Consider the following 22,234-nt stretch of genomic DNA (forward strand, 5'->3'; position numbering starts at 1 on the left):
GTTTTACTATTTGGACTATTCGCCTTTTTTGCTATTTTCCTCATGCCTTTTTCAATTGTTGTTAATATGTGCTTGTTCAATTATTTCTCTATTAATGTTCACGTTTTCTTCAACGGTTTCATACCCGTTGCAGACTTCTCTGTGGTATATTATATTGATTCTGAGTTGAAGATTTGCATCAATTTTTGGGTTCCGTTGGAAAAAAAACCGAAATTTTCAATTCATTTCGTTTCGGAGAAAGTCGTCCTTGTAAAATTACAACAAGTTGAAATTTCCACATTCAAACATTCACTTTTTAACTCGTAATACTGTATTTCCTATTTGTTTCCACCATTCTAGATCTTTTTCATGTTTTATTGCTTTTGTTTATAAATAAAATTTCTTAATTAAAATTTTTATTGGTTCCTTTAATACGGTTTGTCATTCTTCTAGTATATATGTGGGTGTTCATTTTTCTCTCAACCTTTGCAATCAGTTCTTAATTTTTTAAATGTCTCTAGCTTCTCGATGATATTCGCCAACAGATACTACACACTTTTTTTGTTAAATCTTTACTTTCTGTCTCATGTTTCATTAGTAGGACATGTTTTCCGATTGCAATTTTTTATAGTTCATTTTTTATTTATCATTTCTATTGCTATTTTCTCGCAATCAGGTGAGGTGGCGTTTATTAGTTTTCGAATTGCTTCATCTAACGCGCTTATTTGTGTTGGTCGTATATCATTTTATATTTTTGTGTCTTATCTTCCAAGTAAAGGCTACCTTTCTCTTTAAAGTTCTTCAAAATATTATTTCTAACATTTTATTATGTTTCATATTTGATTATTCACTGTCGGAGAGTCTCATGTATATTATTTATTTGAATTTTGCTTAGTCTGATACTTCAACGATTCTTTGTTGATCATGTCTGCTTATTTTAATTTGCTCTATTTGCAGTAGGCTTTAGGGTTCGAATAATGAAATAGTTAAACATTTAGTGTGATTAGATAGATTTTGGGAGCATATTGAACAAAGTCGATCTTGTGGGAATCATATCAGAGCCGTCAGTATATTTGGATTCGACTCATAAAGTAGAGTTAATCGGAAAATGATATAATAATAGGCGCTCAATATCGAGAACTTTACCGGTTTACGTTCAAACGTTGGCTGGTCGGAGAAAAACCTTTTTATAAAAGTACAATAAGTCTCAGATAGGAAAACGATAAAAGTTAATTTGAAAAATTGAACACAGTACAGTTTGGAAGAAATTATCGGTTTTATTTATTGATGTGGTCAGTCGAAATTGTTTTGCCATCAGTTTGGATTAGATGTAGAATAAGCATATTCAGAAAACAAAATATGAGGAGAAAATAAAATAAAATATGAGGACAGAAAATAGATTTGGAAGAAAAATTAAGTTGATGGTCGTTGATTAGAAAACCCAATTACAGAGGTAACACACGGTTTTACACAAAGAAAACCTCTTAATTTCTAGTGATTTAAGTGTCGCCGTTAAAACTTAGCTAAAAATTAAAGTTTAAAAGTCAACATTTTTAAAATACTAATAGTAAACGGTGGTTAATCAGTTTAAAATAACAAATTAAAATTAAATGCCGAAACATTTTTGGTGAAGTCTGACAAAAGTTCTGAAGTATTCCCCGTCGTATCGTATAACAATGCGATTTATTTCCTTCCAATAGTGCCTATATTCTTTGATTTGAGGAAGAATCACTCTACTTAGTTTCGCAACAGGCAAGCAATTTGATAAAGACTCCGATTCTTGTTACATTTTCTCATCCAGATATTTATCAAATAATTAATTTGAGAAAGAAGTGCTATTAATTTTGAGCAACATTAATCGGCTAAATGAGAAATTTCAGTTAATTCCCGTGCTATTTATACCTTATCGACGGTTAAATGTAATTAACTTATTCTTGAAGAGAAAAATTTCACGTTTAACAGAATTATTGAAATTTTTTATTTTAAAATAATGATTATTTTAAAATATGATATTATTATAATGAAATTAATAATTATTTTTTATTTTGATTTGGAATTTTAAAATAATAAAAATTTCCCTTTTTTGTGATATTTTTGAAAACACTTGATTTTGTCATTAAATTATCAAACTATGTACCTAGTTTAGATTTTAAAAAATTACGCTTACCCAAGTTACAATTTTTTTTTGACAACACTAACATTAATTGCTGTTATCTTCATATCCGGTTTCATTTAAAGCTGTAAGAGGCAAGGCAAGTGTTTGAGAGGAGCCAGACACTACTAGTATAAAGCACCTAGTGGTGAATAAGTATATAGTGTTTCCAAACATCCACAAACCCGCTGATAATCCCAAAAATAGTAACTAGACCAATGTGCCGATAAAAAATAGATAATATTGTTGCTTATCTGTTACCAAAACAGAGTCTGCCTGAAGGAAAGGACTTTGGTTGACAATTTTAATGATGTTTATTTTGTTTTCTTTTAGATTATTTAATTATGCTTAATAGCAAACTAACAGTTAAGTGAATGTTGACTAATAGATATAAATAGATAAAAATCATATAAATAGATACAATGGAGACATTGTCCGTGCTAGTGATTTTTCTTATCATTTGCTATTGACTTTAGTTGAGCTTATTCATATATTTAATTCGTCAACATTATTCTAACTTATTTAAAAAATAATGAAGTTTTAAAGTTGCCTGCACATATATTTACTTATTTACAGTCATTTTACATATTTTCATTACCTTATTTCTTGGGGTTGTTTGAAAAACTCCAAAATTATTTATAACGCAAAAATCCTTTGTGATCTTTGCAGGTGATCCATCATAAGACTCCCATAAATTGCAAAAATAATATTCGGAGAATATTATTACTGGCATTCTTTTTATATGCAAATATTCAAGTTGAAATACACGTGGCTTTCAAAAGAAAAGCGTTTATATTAAACAACAATGGTATTTACTTTTGTAGCCACTTTACCTTTCGCTTTATTTTGAAAGCAAATCAATGTATCGATTTCCGTAAATAAAAATGTAAAATCATATTCTGATGCAGGGTTATAAAAACTGCATTTTATAGAGTCATAATATATTATTATTATATATCATAAACAATATTCGCGACGCTTTTATAGCGAAAATTGTGATAGGAAGTGACAGTGTGATATTTGGTCTCGAATTTTTGCACCCTTTACTTTCAGAGTTAGGTAAATAACATGCAAAATTATTAAAGGAAAAACATTTAGACGGCTATATAGATTAATTTTATGGCACCCTGATATGGATCCCTAAAACCTAAGCGGGTTAGTTTCATCAATTCCTTTACATTTTCTTCCCGATTTACTGTACATTTTTTGTTGTAAAAGTCTGTGAGCAAGGACCTCTTTATACACTATTTGCAATCAGTTGCAGTGAATGCCATTTTAAAACAAAATTCTATTCTATAGACTTTTCTAATTGTAGATAGGTAGGTACTTACACTTTGACCTTAACGAATATTTCCAGTCTTTTAAAATTAGTTACTTATATAATTTGTAATTACTATTGTGTTTCTACGACAGGCAGATGTTTGTAAAGTGCTGAACGTATTATGTTTTTCAACTCTTTTTCGGCACATGCTTTAATCTGCTAGTTAAAGCCGTTAAACGTTAAAATACACTATTTGATTTGCTTGAAACTTTTGCGCAAATCTATAAAATCATCTACTCTCTTTAATATTTTTACCTGAATACTATGCTGCTTTGCTGTTTGGCAATATTGCAATTTCCAGTTGTGAAAATTATATCATTGTTTAGTGTTCTTGATAGAATGGTGAGCTAAAATTGAAAAAACACGGTGTAAACAGTGGTGTGGTGAACATGAATAACTATTATTGAAGCGCGTTTAAATGTTATAATTTTTAATGTTTATTATAATTGTTAGCATAACATGAACATTTCACTTGGGAATATTTTCTACCTATCTCACATTGCTTTTGCTGAATATAAACAAAATTAAACATGTAGATTTGATACGAATACAACTCAAAATATGATTTTTATTTGTTAAAATATACTCATCCACGAGAAATTTGTATGCTGTGCATCATATACAGGGTGTCCCGTAAGCTCATGATCAAAAGGGTACTGCGATATTCTTTGCACCAAAAGAAGACGATCTGACCTAACTTTTATCAACAAAAAATGGCTGGCTCCTCTGCTATTGATGGTCAGTTAATGTCTAACATTGTTACGTGGCAAAGAAACAGAAATATTTTTTCCGCAAAAACTATGAATGTTTCAAGATTTTACAAAGAACACAAAATTGTGAATACATGATTAGTGCATCAACCTAAAAAAAATGAGTTGATTTCACAGTCAGTTGACCATCAATAGCAGAAGAACCAGACATTTTTTGTTAAGAAAAGTTAGGTCCGATCGTCTTCTTTTGGTCCAAAGAATATCGCAGTACCATTTTGATCATGAGCTTACGTACGACCCTGTAGAATAATCAAATTTATGCCCAATTTTCCCCATAATTTGTTGTTGGCGCTGCCCAGAAGTTCATTAATCGATAAAAGTAATTACCGCGGAGATTAAACATCGTGATGATGGCTTTGTGAGTTTTTTGCCCATTTGGCTTCACGAATTTTACATTTTCATATACAGATGAGATTCAAACTTAATATCGTGCATCTGAGTATTAGATGTAAGGATGGAATAGTAGAAACAAATGTCGAAAGATTTATTATTATGGGCTTTCCTTCAAAAGTTTAACAGTTACAGTTTTACATTAAAGGTAATTTATATGCGTGATTTTTTGAATAGTTGAATGATTGCGGTTAGCTGAAATTTAGAACACATTATCAAATAATACTGTAAACATTTCTGGCCAATTGTATGAGTTTGCTGCGCAATGTCCTTGCATCTAGTAATGCATCTGTTACAGCAAAAATACCTCCTAACCGAATGGTGCTACAGAAAAATGGTATCAATTTTTAACAGTTCATATAAAACATTCAGAAATAAATTTGATTTTGAACAGGTGCAAATAAAGAGCAGAAAATTATAAGTTCGATTGCAATGAATCAAGAGAATCACCAAGCTAAAATAGTGTGTAAATGTTATTGCAGAAAACAGCGCATCAGCATCCTTTTTAGATCCTTTAATTCATATTCCGTTGTCTGCCGAGTTTCAAACGAAAACTAGTAAAATATATTATCAGAAAATGTGGTAAAAATAAAGTAAAACGTGTCAAATGCCTGTTTATAACACAAGTATGAAAAACCGCAGTTACCAATTCTGGAACTGGTCGGGAAATTTGCGGAATATGTGGATATTGCAAGAATATTTCATTTGCAATTTATTTGTGATCATTTTACTACTGTACTGAATTATATAATCTTACAGCAATTACAGGGTCCTAATTTTCAAGTCACAAATACGGCCTTTTGAATTTCCTTTGGAGATGTTGATTGTCACCACTTTAGAATATTTGTTGCTTATCGTAGTTTTAATGTAATCATTTCAGCCATTCCTTAACTGTATTACTCAAATTACCTTACCAATCTTCACTAATTCTCAATTTTTAAATTTTGCGAGGAAACTGGAAACATTCCTAAAACGGTGATTCGTATAAAAAAGGGTGCTCCTTGTTTATGCGAGTAGTTTTCAGCTCGCATAAATTTTAAATTGTTGCATTTTGCAAAAAAATCAACAGATTCCTAAAACGATTTCTGTCATGAAAAAGTGAGCCTTCCGCGATTACATTTCGCAAATTTGTGTGATAACTGAAAATATTGCGAAAATGTGAAGCTAAATAAGAATTGCTATTTTTCATTTCTATTTAATTTGTAAGTTGTATACAAGAAATTCATAAGTATACTAAAAAGGCGAATATGTCGGTTTTTGAACTTTTTATATTTTATTTATGTCTATTATAAAAGAGCGCTCAATCTTGATTAGCTCCAGTTCAATTAATTAAATAGGGCCAGAACTATGTACATACACAGATATTTGTTATTGTAGATAAGATTATTTCTTTGGAAAATGGAACGATCCAAAATTGTTTGAAGTGATACATTTTGAATGATATTATCAATTATGAAATTTCATATCTTTCTCACAAAGCAAACGATAAGGGTCTGTTGAAATAAAATTACATTAAACAAGAAGATTTCGATATAAATTTATTTGGAATAAAATGAATCCTTGCAGGATTGAGCCCTCGAGGGAAAAGCGCACATTAGTCCTGTTGCAACGTGCATAACTGCGAAAGTACATAAATGCGTGTTAAGAAATCCTGCACGTGATTGATTGAGTCAAAACGTGAAAACAATAGGCGAATTGTACTGTGAGCATGTAGAAAACTTCCAAAACCTTGGAGCAATGTTAACAGCGGATAACAGCCTACCTGAGGAAATTGAACATGGTATTATACAAGGAAATATTATCTACTACTTAGTCTTACGATCATTCTTCAAGTCTAAAGCACCTCTCTAGAACCTCAAAAATCATCTTATATGAGACATTCGTGAGACCTATTGAATCATATGCATGTGTTAAAGACGGACCATGACCGTGAATGATACTGAAATTATAAAGCCTTTTGAGCTTCAAAAATTTAGAAAAGTCCACGGTAAATTTCCAAAAAACTTAAAATATTAGATCAAAATCCGATTACAAGTCGGATGTTGAAAGTAATTAAAGTAATCACATCGTTTTCAACTCGTTACTCCCAGTCTTCTCGAGTAACGAACAGTTACTGTTTCAACACCCCCAATTTCCTCAAAAACAATTTTCTGCCGCATCGATTTTCGACATTGATAGGTTTGAGCTTTTACTTTCCCATTGGAGAATTGCGTCTCCCCAGATCCATCTCCAAATTGTAACTATTTAAAAGCATATTATTGAGAAAAATTACCTAAATAGCGCCATTCTGTTTGATTACTAGTTTTCATTGATTTCTCATTTTTTTATAAGTTTTATTTTATGATTGACTGTTATTGAATAAGTGCAAATATATCCTCTGTAGAGTTATATAGGAGGTTTGGTTTGTTTGGATTGCAGGCACACACAGTAGCTTGCTGTGAGCTGTAAATGCCTTGGAGGTCTCAAAGTCAAACGAAACTGGATGGTCCTTTGTGACGCAGCATGTTCCAACCACTCCTTTATGAAAGTAAGTACATATCCAACTTGCCTTTATATGCAATATCGAAAATAGTCTAATGGCCAAAACTGTTTGCCAGCAAATATAAACCAGGCGACAGACGATTTAAAATCCGACACATTCAGAATAGAATATTCGTTAAATCTTGAAACGAGTTTACTTATATATTATGCGAATAGTCCTCCTATGTTGGCAGGTATAGAAGCGTTTTTCCATACTAAAAATATCTGAATTTATTTGCTTATTTTTCGCATTTTACATTTTCTTTGAAATATTGCTTTATTATTCGATGTTATGTGCACTATTATGCCATTTAAACTGGAAACCGCATTAGCGTCCAACGTGTTTGAATTTATTTTATTTTGAAATTCAGTGGTGTTATAAACGTGTTCCGGATTACTACTGGTTTCAACCAGGAAATTTTTCATAACCAAATATTTTTCCTATACTGACTAGATACAGCTAATTTGCAGCGCTGCTACTTATCAAAAGCTGGTGAATATTTTGCTAGAAGTTAAAATGATAAAATAATACTTGAGAACATGAGAACATTATTAGGAACTGATAATCGCAGAAACTGTTCTACTTCAACTAAGTGATTACTTAGCCGTTACCCGTTACAAATGTTTATACCTATTATCTATAACTTTATATGCAGGATAACGTGCCATAACCGAAGGTTGACAGATTTGCAATACAAGATCTTTAATGTTAAGATCGGATTTATATTATTATTATCATGAAAATTTATAGATTGGAAACTTAACATTTGCCGATAAGGATAAAAACTTATTTTCTATTAATTTCCAAGTGAGACCCAGTAAGCTATTAAAAGGAATGACACCAATATTGAATTGTCTATTATGTTATCCGATCGATTTAGTATCTTTTCAATTTGTGAAAATAATCCATGGGACGAAGACGATGCAAATACTAAAAGGAATTATAACTCATTTTTCATTTTCAATAGAACAGGTTCCGATAATACACATAAAATACGTTAAACTGATTGAAAGTTATTGTTCGAGTGTTTATCGTTTATTTTTTCAATTAATTGTTCGCGAACGAAGACATTTGATTCACGTTATGTTGATGCAGTTACTTTTTCATTAGCTATAAAATATCGTGACATTTTAATTTAATCGCCCGATTTSTAGACAATTGAAAACTGTTATTAAAATCTTATTAGAAAAAACGCGATGCCTGAAATAAGTTGTAGTAATCGTTTGATAACCGTTCAAAAAACACCCTAGTTCTAATTGCATGTTMATGAGCCAATCTTTATAATTATAAKTTATTGCCATAAATTAGTAATTTTATTGTGTCAAATTCGATCCTTTAATTTAACATTTAAAATTATATTGAACCGCGTCGCGCGTACTAATTAAAATGACTGAATTAGGCTAAGATTTTTAAAATAGCAAAAAAGCTAATTAGTGAAAAATGTTTTAAAATACACCCGTTTTTTAAAACTCCCTGGAGTGTTCCACAATATATATGTGATTTTTAATATTATCAGAAAGAATGTTTCATATAAAAGTGAAAAGAAGCAATAGAAAGGAAAATCTTCCCCCAATTATCTGTTTGAACGCGTGCGCTCAGTTGGGAAAATACGGGAAAAGCGCTCAACTTGCGGGAAAATATTCAGTATTTTGTGTGGTGTTGTAAGAGCAAACAGCAAAATCATCTACGAATACGTAGCACGTGTCAAACTCGTAAATTTGTATGTTTGAAGTTGGTCTGTGTTATTTGTTTTAACAAGAGAAAAAATCACGCGTTTTTAAGATTAGGTTACCTACCTTTCTAGTTAGTGTTTACACAATGTTTGTTAATTATATGCTTTGTTGTGCCAAGTTTTGGTGATTTGCAAACTTTGAAAGACGTGTGGAGAATTGGTTAGTAGATTTCCTATACCAAATCAGATACATTGCATGATTCAATTTTACTAATTTCGGGATAGTTAAAAAAAGACAGTTCATTTTGAATTAACTTCATTGAACTTGCATGCAAAATACAAATATTCAAATATTAAATGAACATGATAACGCTATGTTAAATGATAATTTATATGTATGTTTTACTGTTAATTGCCAATTTTTTATAACTTGCGGTTTTGAATAAATCGATGGTAGCATGATCCGATCAAAATTTTAATTAATTTCACTGAACTGAATGATTAAACACAATTCCGTAGATTTATTATGGGTATATATTGTTGCAGGTATGTATATATTCAGTCAATTCGGAACTTGTTTAGTCGGCAATAAAAATCAATTTGAATTAATTAAAAATAATTAACAACACATTTATAATCTTCTTAATTGCTGTAATTGTTATGTAGGAATTTGTTTATTATTTTGGCATCTCAACTGTGGATTTGTGCCCATGTTTATATCATATATATGTTTTTTAATAGTGTTTGTTTTGTATGTTTTTCTTTCAGGCAGATTTCTTCAAACAGCGGCTAGGATTTGTTTTAGATGAACTTGAACAGTGTATTTGTTTATTTGCGTTTTTTGTAATAGATGCTATAGATGCTTTCATGAACGTTTCATAATATCGGAAAATAAGTTTTCATTTTATTGCGCTGATTAAGCCCTTGCGGATATTTCTTCCAATTTTGCTGCACATCAAACTGGGGCAACAGTTCGAGAAAATACTTTAGTGTTAAAGTTAGCAGTTTTCTCTGCGAGAGATGGTAAAATCGTTGCAAACACTAGCAAATTTATTCCACTCCCAACTTTCCTGCTTTCTTTGCCAATTTTACAATGGAACATTTTACTGATTCATTTAGAAGATGTCAGCGTCAAATTGGAAAATTGGTCAGTTTTCTAATATGCTCTGCAAACTTAAAAAGTCAAAAAATGTCGACAATCCAAGAAGTTTACTTGTCTTGTGGAGACTCGAAAAAAATGCTAATCTTAACGGAAAATGCGCGGAATTTACTGTGTGTTATTGAATTATATATATTGAATGTATTGAATAACATAAAATTGACTCCACTGAGAAAGTAAAAGTTGCAACAGTCGAAGAAAGTGGAAGTGCTCGCAACTGAATTGTTGTCAATTACTTCTTTTATTTTTTTATGTACTTTTTACATATGCCCAGACAAAATATCCAGATGAACGACGCAATAAATAAAAGTCAAGCAGTTATTGAGCCAATTATTAAACTACCTTTGGACTTTCTGCACTCAGAACCCTGTTATTTCCTTTACTACTTGCTCATCTTCCTCCTTGTTCGTTTATCGCAATTTCGTTGCCTTTATGAATTTGAAATTATCAGTAATATTCATCAAGATTTGTTCCCTCCGAACTTTTAAGGCCTAACGCTGTCGTTATCATCTGTGAACGACATTAGTCCTTTGTATTAAATTTTCACTCTGTTTTATCGTTAGATCGTCAAAGCTCTTATAAGTATTGTAGATCCTGACAGCAAAATAATTTCGAGAAGTTGTCGAAGCCGGGTTTCGTTTGTGTTGTTTTAAGAGAATTATCATTCAAATTACTAGAAGCCTCCAAAAATTGAAGCCATTTATGGTCTTATAGGTAAATAAATATTTCACTCTTTAACGGCAACAAATGCTGCAAGTTTTAATGAGTTTTTGACCCTTGAAAGTATTGTGGCTGAAATTATTTCTGCCCCATTTCCTGTGCAGAGCTTTCGTTACTGGCTTGCAAAATAGTTTCAATCTAATCTGATAGAGATCTGAGATGCTTCTAGCATGTTGAGCCAAATTATAATTTTACGGTACCACACCGTTGAAGAAATTAATGATATCCTCTTCCTCGTCTACAAGTTCAACTTCTTCAGCTTTCGATCCCAGCAAACATCGAAAGCAATACATTCAGAGACCATAATTATTTTCTGTCTTTATCAGAATTGCCCGTTTAGATCTAGTACATTTTTAGCGAAATTGCAAGTTTTACACAGTCTTTCTTGGTTTAGCAGCTCAGGAAACTTTTTAACCGATATTTTGAACGGGCGTGACAGTCATCATCACCTTTCTAAAGTCTGTTGAAACGACATTCAAAATTCTCATTTTTCAGTTGCAATAACAAGAAACTGATATTTCTTGAGTGTTTCTTAGAATACATTTCTTCTTAAGAGGTGAAAAATATCAAATAAAGCAAAGCCGATTTAATAAAGCTAAAAATAATTAAGATTTACATAACACTTTCAAAAGATTAATTAATTATTATTTTTTCCGCATTTAACAGTTTTCCAGAAAGGTTATTGTTAATGGTAATATTAAAATATAACGTCAGACGTAAAAGGAAAATTTCGAGGAAATTTCATAGAAATCGGTAGGCAAAGCACCCATCAAAAAGTAAACGTATTTGTTTATTGCTTAATTGCTTGGATAACTGTTGTTATTTTAAACCATCGCTACTTCGTAAGGATAATGTTCGAATGACTCATAAATTTGCTCGGTTTTTTAACATTTAAACGCTTTACATTTTTCGTTAAATATAATATTTCTAGTGCAGCTGGTTTCAAATTCACTTGTTATGCTGAAAACGTTTTTGTCTTAGAAATGCCATTACGGATTCCATGCTAATTCCTTTAACTTGACTAGAATTAGAATGAAGTAATTTGTGGCATGAAAACACTACTCGAAAATTAAAGCAATGGACAGGTCATTGTATGGCGAATTAATTCGATTTTCTCTTATGTATAGGATTACATAAATTATTAATTAATTATAGTAGAATTTTTCTTCTACAGTTCTTTCTGCATAATTGTAAGCTAAAGCTGTTAATGAGCGAATAACCTGCAGCTGTCGACAACGTATTTTGATCCAAATATTTGTGGTAATTCGTTCCATTTGTAGAACCATGTAGAATTTGTTTTTCTTGTTTGCTGACATAATTATACATATAAACTAAAATGTTAAATGTTAAAACTAAGAATCCAAGTTGCGAACTAAATATTCTAGATTAATTCTAATCTCCATAAATACAGCTTAACAGTTTTTTCCTTGTATTGTTTTAAGTTATTGAGTTTTGAAAATAAGGAAGAGAGCTAAACAACATATTTTGTTGATTTGTACATTAAAAATGAATTGCTTTATTTAAAAAGTTGAGTATATCTGTAGCAGTATCATATAATGTAATAAAGAAAAAGTTTTCAGTAACTTGTCATTTTCGTTTCAGCTTTTAACCGTTAGATTTAAAGAAGTAGCTGAAGAAAAGCATTCAGTTTTCTTACGTACACAGAATATATTTGGAAGCAATTTTAATTGCCTTTCCGTATATTCAACGACAATTTGGGTTTTTCAACTTTAACTTTAACTCAAGTGCATTTAATATTAGCAGATAAATTATCTCTATTGAACGTGCGAAAATAAATCATTAGCTATTATTAATGTTAAATGCGACACTTAATGTTAGAAACTCATATTAATTTATTTGTCATGTTGAAAATTAGTTCTAATTGGCAAATTTATGACATTTACACAAATTCTAACAATTAGGCCTTCTGCTTGGCTAAATTAGAAATTTTGTGGGACCATTTGATCATCCATTAAATTGAAATAAAAACGAATTTTATTGATATATAATTCAAGGGAGTTTATTTTATGCTTTATCTCATAAAGTTTAATTTTACTTTTATCTACAGTGATGATAGTTATGAGAATCAGCATAATAATTATTTAGCATCCCTAATAAATTTAACAGAAAGTCTCTGGATATCGTTACTTACAAAACGTATTTGTTAAAATATGAACTAAAATATGAACATGAACCTCTGGTACGGTAAAATACTCGTTGGAAAAGTTGGCCACCCTGATGAATACTGAGTTTGTTACCGACATTGTCGTGTGAATCGCGTTCTTAGATGGGAAATATGTGAGATGGTTTGTGAAAGTGTAGTGAACTTTTTTATGATTTATGGGCAGAAAATGGACGAAGGGGCGCCAGCTTGCATAAAGCTGGTAAGAATGGTTTCTGATCTATGAGTCTTTTAGCTTGAACTTCTTCATATTGATTCTCTCTCTTTGCTTTGATGATTCCAAATAAGTTTGGCTTTGGACAGATATCCTGCTGTACTAAATACATTTGCTTATTTTGGGAATATTTTGGGCGGCTTGGAGTTTTACATCAAGCTCATTTGAAGCTTATCTGCAAAGAACCGTTTCAGATATGCAAATATGGGTCCCACTTTTATGTTTTTTTTTGTCGAAAATGTTGAGAATTTTAGTTTTGTCCGTTTTTTTTAATGGCACAGTAGACTGAAGCGTGATGACGCTTTTTCAACGTTACCCAAGAATCATTTGAGCCACAGAGTTAGTTTTTATATAATTGGATAGAGAATTGGTAACTCGATTCAACTATATCAACGTGAGTGAGTAAATTATGTCGGATTTGTCACAAAAAGTCACACGAAATTTGACTATCAGACATTTAGGTGCAAGTTTACGCCAAAATTTTAGGTGCGCCATGTCTTGGAGCACTAACACATTTCGTCATCAGTGCGCCAACTTCTGAAAATTAACTGAGTTATCCATGCTTAGCCTCTACTACAGTTGTTGCTTAAGGCTTGTTCTCATATTTAATAGTATAAACTTAAAATCAAATAAAATGTCGAGCTTAATACAGCTTTGTTTGTCACAGACGGTTCAATAGTTTGGAGTTCAAGCGAATACATTACAAATGTATGCGACAAGTACCTAATATTTGAAATTTCTTTAAATTTTAAATTGGTGGGAAGCATAGTCTTTAAGCATCTTTCGTTTAACTCCAAGCTACCGGATCGCGCGTTTCGGTTCTCTTATGTTATAACCGTCATCAGGTATCAGTCCTAATACTACGACGCTGGATTTGTAGTTACAAATGCCAAACATCAATCATATAATTTCGGTCAACACAACACATTAAAAATTATTGTAGAACAGAAATTATAATAATAATATAAATAAAAAATAATATTTATGCTCCAAATAGTTTCCTTGTTTAAGTCGGAGTTTAATCGTTAATTAGAACTTCACCGATTAAGTTAAAAGTTACGATAAATAAGTTTTTCGATTTCCCTCCAGCATGAAAAAAATCGTGCACTTTTATTTTAATTTAAATACTTGTTGCTTGTTGCAGAAAATATAGACTGAATTGGAAAAGCATGATCACGTTAAAAGCACTTTTTTGTTAGTGAAGGAAAAAATTTTGTTTCCTTCAAAGGATTTAACTATGCGCCAACATCCATTCTACAGCAAGTGTGCTCATATTGGCAGACATGGTATTCAAGCAGTCAGAATCTTTCCGCATTAACTTTACGCTTGCACTCTCTCATGATTTTCATATGTGTTTATATGCCTATGAAAATTTTACTTTTATGTTTATTCACTCGAGCGATATATACCGGTTTTGAAAGGGGCACTAAAGATAAGGAAATGATGGATGGTATGCCAACGTAAAAAGCCAAATAATTTTCATATTTCCAGGAAAATAAATTAACGAAAATACTTCAGTATTGTCTGAAAAGTTGCGAAATGTTAGATATATGAAAGGCAATAAATCATAGAAGAAACCGAAAGCTTTTGCTCATGAAGCACAGGCAAATCATGTCTAAAAATCCAGCGGACGGTTTGATATGGGAGAACAGCCGGGTATAAAACTCTTTTGTGACGGGAAACTTTCTGGAAAACTGAGTAGTAAAATGTAAGTTTTGATAGAAATTTAAATAAAATATATCTGAGTGGCAAGACGAATATGAAGCGAATGAGCGAATGCGCCACCTGACATGTTACAAGCAAATGTAAAGTGATGGTAGCTGGGAATATAAATGATGAATGAATTATGAGAATGGGCATTTTAAAAACTCGTTTCATAGACAACTYATTAYTGAAAAGATAAATATGAACATGCATTTTCTTAAGTACAAGTAGAAACATACATATATACTTGTATCATTGCATCTTGATTTCGTATAGCGTTGGGAAATATTGATTACTTGAAAAATAATGCATATTTTATTGCTTCTTGAAAGTACCTACAGACGCATAAGAATTATTTCCAAATATAACGCAATTATTTATTTAATAAAATCTTTATCTGAGCATTTTATCTATTAACCGTATGACGGTTGGTTGCGTATCAGTTGGAAGAAAAATTACATGATCATATGCGTTTCAACGTGTTAAAACGAAGTGGATTGAAAAAGAATGCTAACAAATAGTATTTATTTCGTTTAATCAAATACATCAATAAATTGTTTTGCGAAACAACATAATTACCAGTTTATACAGGGATCAGTAATATTTCGTATACAGAGTAAAATTACTTATTTTTTTTATATCTTACAGCTCCTTGAAGAGTGCCTGCTTGTGATATAACACCCCGTACCAGCAAATCGATTCATCAACAATTGCCAAGCCTGCACCTATAATTAATAATTAATTAATTAACAAATCTCTTAATTATTCAAAATAAGTGCTTAGTACCGGACATAACAAGGAGCATTCTGAACGTGCGATATTTAAAAAGTTAACAGCTTTCTTTAATTTATTTTCTAAATATACAATAAAACAGACATTTTTGATAAAAAAAAATTTCAATAACTAATTACTGCTTATTCATTTAGGCTATTTTCGAGTACTCTTTTGAGACCTGTTTAGTACAACACACAATCAGATTATTGATATGCCGTTATACTTTTTCAGTCATCTTGTATATTAGGAGTTTTCTAGAATTGGTCTCAACCTGAATACGTTTTCTAAATCCTTCCGCTTTTGATCATAAAAATGAAGGAAAAAAAATTATAAATCTGAGAAATGAAAAAGTTAAATTAGTTTTGAAACTTTATGGCAAAAATTTACTCGCAAAAGTTTTCCCAGCAAGCCTGATTTAGCTGGTTTGCAACAATTGAGCTTTCGGTTTAATTTATTGGTAGCTTTCAGCGTATGTTATCACAAGTTCGGCATAGTTTAAACTTTCAAAAAACCGATATATAGGTATCCTGTGCCAAAATCCTTCCAATCTCTGATAAATTTGTTGCTATTTGACTCCGCTTCTAAATATAAATTGTCATGTTTTAAATTACTCAATCGATTCATCGAGACAAGGTCAATATAATTCGATTCTCGTAAACATTTGAACTTTATTGCCTAAACACTCAATTAGTTGGCGAAATAATAGATATGTAGATATTGTAGAGCCGATATTTGATTTCGCTTCCAAAGATGTATCTACTTTATTTATTTCTTAAAAATCGTATAAAAAGTATCAAAGCAAATAAACAGTTATAAATACGTTCAGATGAAGCATGTACGGAGACGGTAGGAAACGTATTACTTGATAAACAATACATATTATTTACTATTGGAATTTATAACGGATTGGCACAGAATCAATTAAAGTTGGAGTTTTAATATTTTCTAAAAACCTGAAACTCTTGAGACGAGGGCGATCATTTATTGTTTGGGAACTGCGAGCTTTAGAGCTTGATTTCACCATTTAAATATGATTTTTATATGAGAAGCTATTTTCAATTACTTTACTGGTTTTATTATATTTTTGCTCGATGAAATACTTTATTATGAAGTATATACACAGATAATTAACTTTCACTAGTGTATATATTTTCATATGTTTTTATTAAATAACAAATTTTCAAAAATATAAATGAAAGAGAAATATATTTAGATTTTTAGAAAACTAAAAAAGAAAAATGTTGTAAGGAGTTTAGTGCTCCATTCTAAACGTTTTTTTAAATTCTATTTGATTAAAAAAATATTATTGTGAATGTAGTAACAGTTATGTGTATGGTGATCGAAAGTGGGCGCCCAAAGTATTTCATTGCAAAACAAAAGCTGATAATAAAATTCTGAACGCAGGGTTGCAGATGCCATGCCCTGAGATATCTTTTCACCGAAAAGAATATGGAACCTATGGAATTCGAATAAGCGGAATTTACGTTATAGAATTTTTAACAAAAATATTCAACATTTACTCATATTTATTCCGCCGTGTGATAGCGAATGGCTTTTATTAAAATAAAAACTGAGTTATTAATGCTAAAAAATCGTCAAGGATTAAACTAATTGTGAATAAAAATTATTTGCCAATCAATAAACTCAAAAGTATAGAAGGAATATTTACTTCAATAATTTTATTCGGGAAATGTCACGTGTTTATATATAAAATTATAGAATATAATGTACAATAATTTTTCTTTGCTTATTCTAAAAAAAAAAAATATGTATATGCATTTTGAAAATTTCTAAAAGGTAACATATAATGTCACAAAAACCTGCTGTAAACCTTGCAAATTAACAAAATAATTGGAGGAAAAAATATAATGCCTATAAGGTTTTTATAAATTTTGAAACATGGTTTCGTTTTTATGAACTTGAAACTTAAAATCGATTTTGAAACATTAATTTGTTTGTTTTTTTTTCTATAATTTTAATACTGACCTACCTACATATTTCAGGTTTAATTTACTTTATATACGTCTCTTTATATAAAGCTGTGAATTGGCAACTAATAAGTTTAATTGATTATAGGATTAGACAATTTGTAATGACTCAATGATATTTATATATGCAAAAACGAATCAATCCCAATATTGCGAATTAGTTAACCATCAAACCAATTTATAAATATTTCTATTAAAGCAATATTCACATCAAATGTAAGTTCGGGAAAATTTTGTTGCGATCCTAAATTAACAATTTGTTTAGAGTTAACTTTGCTAGAGGTCATAAGTCACACATTAAACGGGCAGACATTTAAAGCAATAAAATTGAATAAATATGATTAATCATGAAGATGCTGATGGGCAAAGATAAAGTGAAAATGGATTACCGTTGAAAAGTACATCTAAATATTTCTATTTCCAGTAAGTTTTAACAGAATATCGTTAATAGTCACTGTTTAGATTTCCTACGAAAAGATGCAGTTGCAAACGGCTATTAGATACATGGAGAAATGCGAGACAGCAAAAATTCTTAAGAAACATGTTAGAGTAAAAAATCAAATAATAATTAGAGTTAATTACTTCAAGTTTAATTAGCTTTTTTATGAAGGTAATAAAGTATGGTATTCGAAGCATGTCGCCTGCAAATTAGACTTTTAAAAGTTAAAGAATTAGAGCTCAGCATATTTCTTTAATCAGATGAAATATAAAAATGTGTGCAGAACTTTACATTGCACTTGTATATTTTTGTTTGCAACTGGAACGTTTAGCGATTATATTCGATGCAACGGGCCAGGTAAACTATAGTTCATTATTATTATTATTCATTATATTCATTTATTACCGTAAGGCAAAGATATATAATGAAACAAGTTAATAGAATAAACACGACCGATAAATCTAACCCAATATTCCTATCTGGTCTTAAGTTCAATATAAAATGGTATAGTTTTGTGTACAGTTGCTAGTTGCAGTACTATTTTATATAAAGTAAAAACCAAAACGGTCATGAAGAGTAGTTTTTAGCCAATATTTGACTAAACGTAGTAGTGTTAAGTAACAATTTCGATTAAAGTTGGTTTTGTAATAAATGGAAAATTATATGCATTTTGTTTGATCAATTTCTTCACTCAGCTTTTCTTTCCTAGAGGGATGTTCCAATATAATAAATAAAACGCCCTACCTTCTTAGGACATCGTAAACTAAGTAAAAAGCCAACATTTCAAGACATCATTAACAGATGAATATGGAAATCTGAAAAATAAATTGTTAAGAAATTTCGGTAAACTTTGTGTATTTTTCAGACTAGCCAACATGAATATCATAATCACAACTGATTTTCTTTCACACATTTCATACGAACGTAATTTCTCTTTCAGAAAAGGTAGTCCAATGACCACTTTTACTTTTACTTTTTTTGATAATATTTTATTATGGATTATTTTCAGGCATTATCAGCACAATTTAACATTTAGTTATTTCCTGTTACATCGGCTAACTGAATTATCGAAGCTGTAAATTTGCTTAAATATATGCAATTTAACCCGAACAGTGTGCTTAATTTGAGGAAACCTCCTATATATATCTAGCTCCACAAATGAATTATCCGGCTCTAGATATATATGTGGGGCTTTAAGCTATTAACATGATAATTTTTCGAAGCTATATTAAAACTTTCCTCAAAATTCTAAAAATAAATAGCTGTTAACTATGAATATTATACCTTTCGTATTTTGCCCGCTATTTGGCCATTTTTTAAAATTATTTATTTTCATATTATTTCATTTTAATTAACAACTTTGGATAATAACAATTTGCCAAATTCTTCAACTTGGAGTTTGTCAAAGCGTTCCAATTTAACTTAGTGATTAATTGTAAATAAATAAAATTAAACCACTGGTCCAAAGACGTCAGCGATTTTATTTACTGCAGAAAACACTTAAATCCTTAAATGTACTTTTTATGCATTTTATTTAATTGAAATAATCTATTTTGGAGTTCCAAGTCCATCTGCAGTTTCTCGTTATAAGTCAAAGTCCATTGGAATTTCATGTTGCTATTCGAATGCCTTGAACCATTATTTATTGGCCAGGGTTTAGCATATTTATTACTATCCCAAATTCAGAATCTGTCATCAATCTACATTCTGTTGATCATTATGTGTTCTACATTGTTTCATTCAATAAATGCCTTTTATTGTAACATTTCAAACCGATATTTCTCATTTATAAGTCGACGTTAGAAATTTCCCCGATCCCCGACTTAAATTACGTAACATCTCGACCCCAGAGTTTTGTATTTTAAGGTTCTTCAATTTTAATTGGTATTGTACGCTGTATAATTATTCAAATGGAACCGCCTAGAATATTTCGAAACTTAACATTCGCTAGAATTGCAGTTGTTGTAGAGCAAGTTAGTTTCTGGCTTCACAATTCTATGCTTAAAGTTACAACTTACTTCAGTCAATTGTTCAGATTATTTAGTTGCAACTCTAGAAAGTTTACCCATTTTAGTTTAGTACAGAAAACTGGTTGAGCTTACAAATATGTGGTAAGGACAGTAAGTCTAGTAGTAGTTGTAAAATGGAAGTATCATCAATTTGGCCACGTTAGAGAAGTAGCTAAATTGCTTTATGCAACTTTTAATTTATTTGTTGTTAGCTAAGATCTAATACTAGTTTTGCTGCCTTTTAAACAGACGAGAAAACTTGAGGTCCAATATATCGAATTGAAAACTTCACTTTACAAAACTTATTTATGCACTTTTCCCGGTTTTTCTCTGTAGAATTATTTAATTTGAGTTGTATTTATTTTAAGTGGTTGATTTAGTGAGATCATGGAGCTTGCAATAGCTTCCAACTTATTTAATTCTGGTTGGTTTATTTCAAGATGCTTCCTTCTGGCAATATTCTCTTTTACGTTTCTCCTTATGAGGCCTATTCCTGGGATTAGGGGAGCACATTAAATTTTACGACATCGTTTTGAAGAACTTAAACTCCCCATTGTAAGTAGAAAAACAGGTTTATGTTAACTGTTTCTCGAATTTCAATTGATATTGTCCTCGGCAAATTTATACGGGATGAAGGGAAATATTTCATATCACCTTAATATGTTTTATTATGCGCAGTTGGTTTTAAATAAATCGGGGTCAGCTATTTCATCCACAAAAATGTTTTTTTTAGCAGCGGATCCATTTGGTCACCTTTTTTTGACTAACTGGCGGTTTTGTTATTAGTTGAATTCAAATAATACTGATGTTAAAGAACACATTTTCTGTACAAAGATTATAGAAGAACATAGAATGCTGAATAGTCGTTAAGGGAGAGTAGGCCACCACAAGACTTTGCAATATTTTCTTTTACAATAAGTGGAATCATCTATTACCCCATTTGGATAATACTAGCACAGGGTTGCTTCGGTGCTAAAAGTTTCTTCCTGTCCGAATCAGTCTTGATTGAGATTTTAACAGAGTTGCTTGTGAGCGAACACATTTTTTTTCACGTGTAGGTATTATTCTGATCCAAATTTATTAGTGAAGACATAAAGCCGAAGGTATGAAATTTAAGTTGTAGATATAGGGTTGTAAGTGATTTTTAATTGCATAAGGAATATTTGTGATTTTAAATAGAATTTACCAGCAATTTAAAAAGAAAGTTATAACGTGTAAATGGGCTGCCAGGAGACGATATCGGTAGCAGCATCGGAGTAGTATCGGATAAATAGACTCTCTGATATCAATAAAGATTATTTGGAATAAAACTGTGTTTTGGTTCGCTCAGCTAAATCAAAGTGATTAAATGTAGTAAAAATACATGTTTTCTGAATAAGTAAAGAAGTAGGGTGAAACGAAACCTTGGTTGCTTTTTACAGCTCCAAACATGCCTACTTTATTACCGAGTAATATTCGAATTTATTCTGGCGACATGCTGCCAACTTAATTAGATTTATTTCCATTGGGTTTATTTACGTACGTTTTTCAGATAGTTGTTTACGTTGAGAAAAAGTGAAACAAATGACTTTCAATTATGAAAATCGCGAATCTGACAATGGCAAGGGCATTTTATAAACTTTGAATTGTTTGCTTAACGAAATTGTTGGCTAAATGTAACGGCTTTAAATAGAATCCTGCAGTAACACATCAATAAGTTCGTTGAGTGATACACATTATCACCTTAAATGCACATTCTGGTTTTGGCAACAACAATAAATTCAACAAAACAAGCGAAACTAAAGCAGAAATAATGCCAAATTGACTTGGGCCTGCGATTTTGCAAAACTATTTCGCACGTCCGAAGAGATTCAATATTGAAAATATTCTGGGGTCAATCAGCAGAAAAAAAGTGTAGAAGAAGAAGCCGATAATTAAATTCGAAGCTTTTCGACCTTTGTCCTGACGATGGCATGAGTCAGATCTTTGGCAGGCTTGAAATGTATGTGCAGCATAATTAAATATTTCAGGCCGTGATTTTTTTCTTTGACGAAAAATGCTTAAAATTAAATGATAATTAAACAGGAAGATTTTATTAATTGAATTTATGCTTTTGCGTCGTTAACGAATAACAACTACTCAGCGCAACAACTCCAGGATTCCGGAAAATTGTTATGAAACTTTGCACATATTGAGAGCCAAGTGTCGTGCAAAAATGATGAAAATATCCAGTTGCTCTTTGCTGTGGATTCGAAGATGTG

The 22,234-nt window shown here is 30.9% G+C and overlaps 1 protein-coding gene across 8 annotated transcripts in view; it reads left to right on the forward strand.

Moving 5' to 3' along the window:
* The window catches only part of LOC109546187 (ras-related and estrogen-regulated growth inhibitor), a 128,590-nt gene that overhangs the window by 67,100 nt on the left and 39,256 nt on the right, over positions 1 to 22,234 (forward strand). For 4 of the 8 annotated variants that reach the window (XR_007281917.1, XR_007281918.1, XR_007281919.1 and 1 more), the window contains exon 1: positions 8,772 to 9,025. The gene's annotated coding sequence lies outside the window, so the exon portion shown is untranslated. Of the gene's footprint in view, positions 1 to 6,184; positions 6,393 to 7,030; positions 7,140 to 8,771; positions 9,026 to 22,234 lie in introns of those variants that run through there. The other 4 variants (XM_048668150.1, XM_048668151.1, XM_019917047.2 and 1 more) reach the window with 3 other exon arrangements.

Source organism: Dendroctonus ponderosae, unplaced genomic scaffold (assembly GCF_020466585.1).
Source record: "Dendroctonus ponderosae isolate FM_Combo_2020 unplaced genomic scaffold, Dpon_F_20191213v2 Dpon_F_20191213_7, whole genome shotgun sequence".
NCBI classification, from domain to species: Eukaryota; Metazoa; Arthropoda; class Insecta; order Coleoptera; family Curculionidae; genus Dendroctonus; species Dendroctonus ponderosae.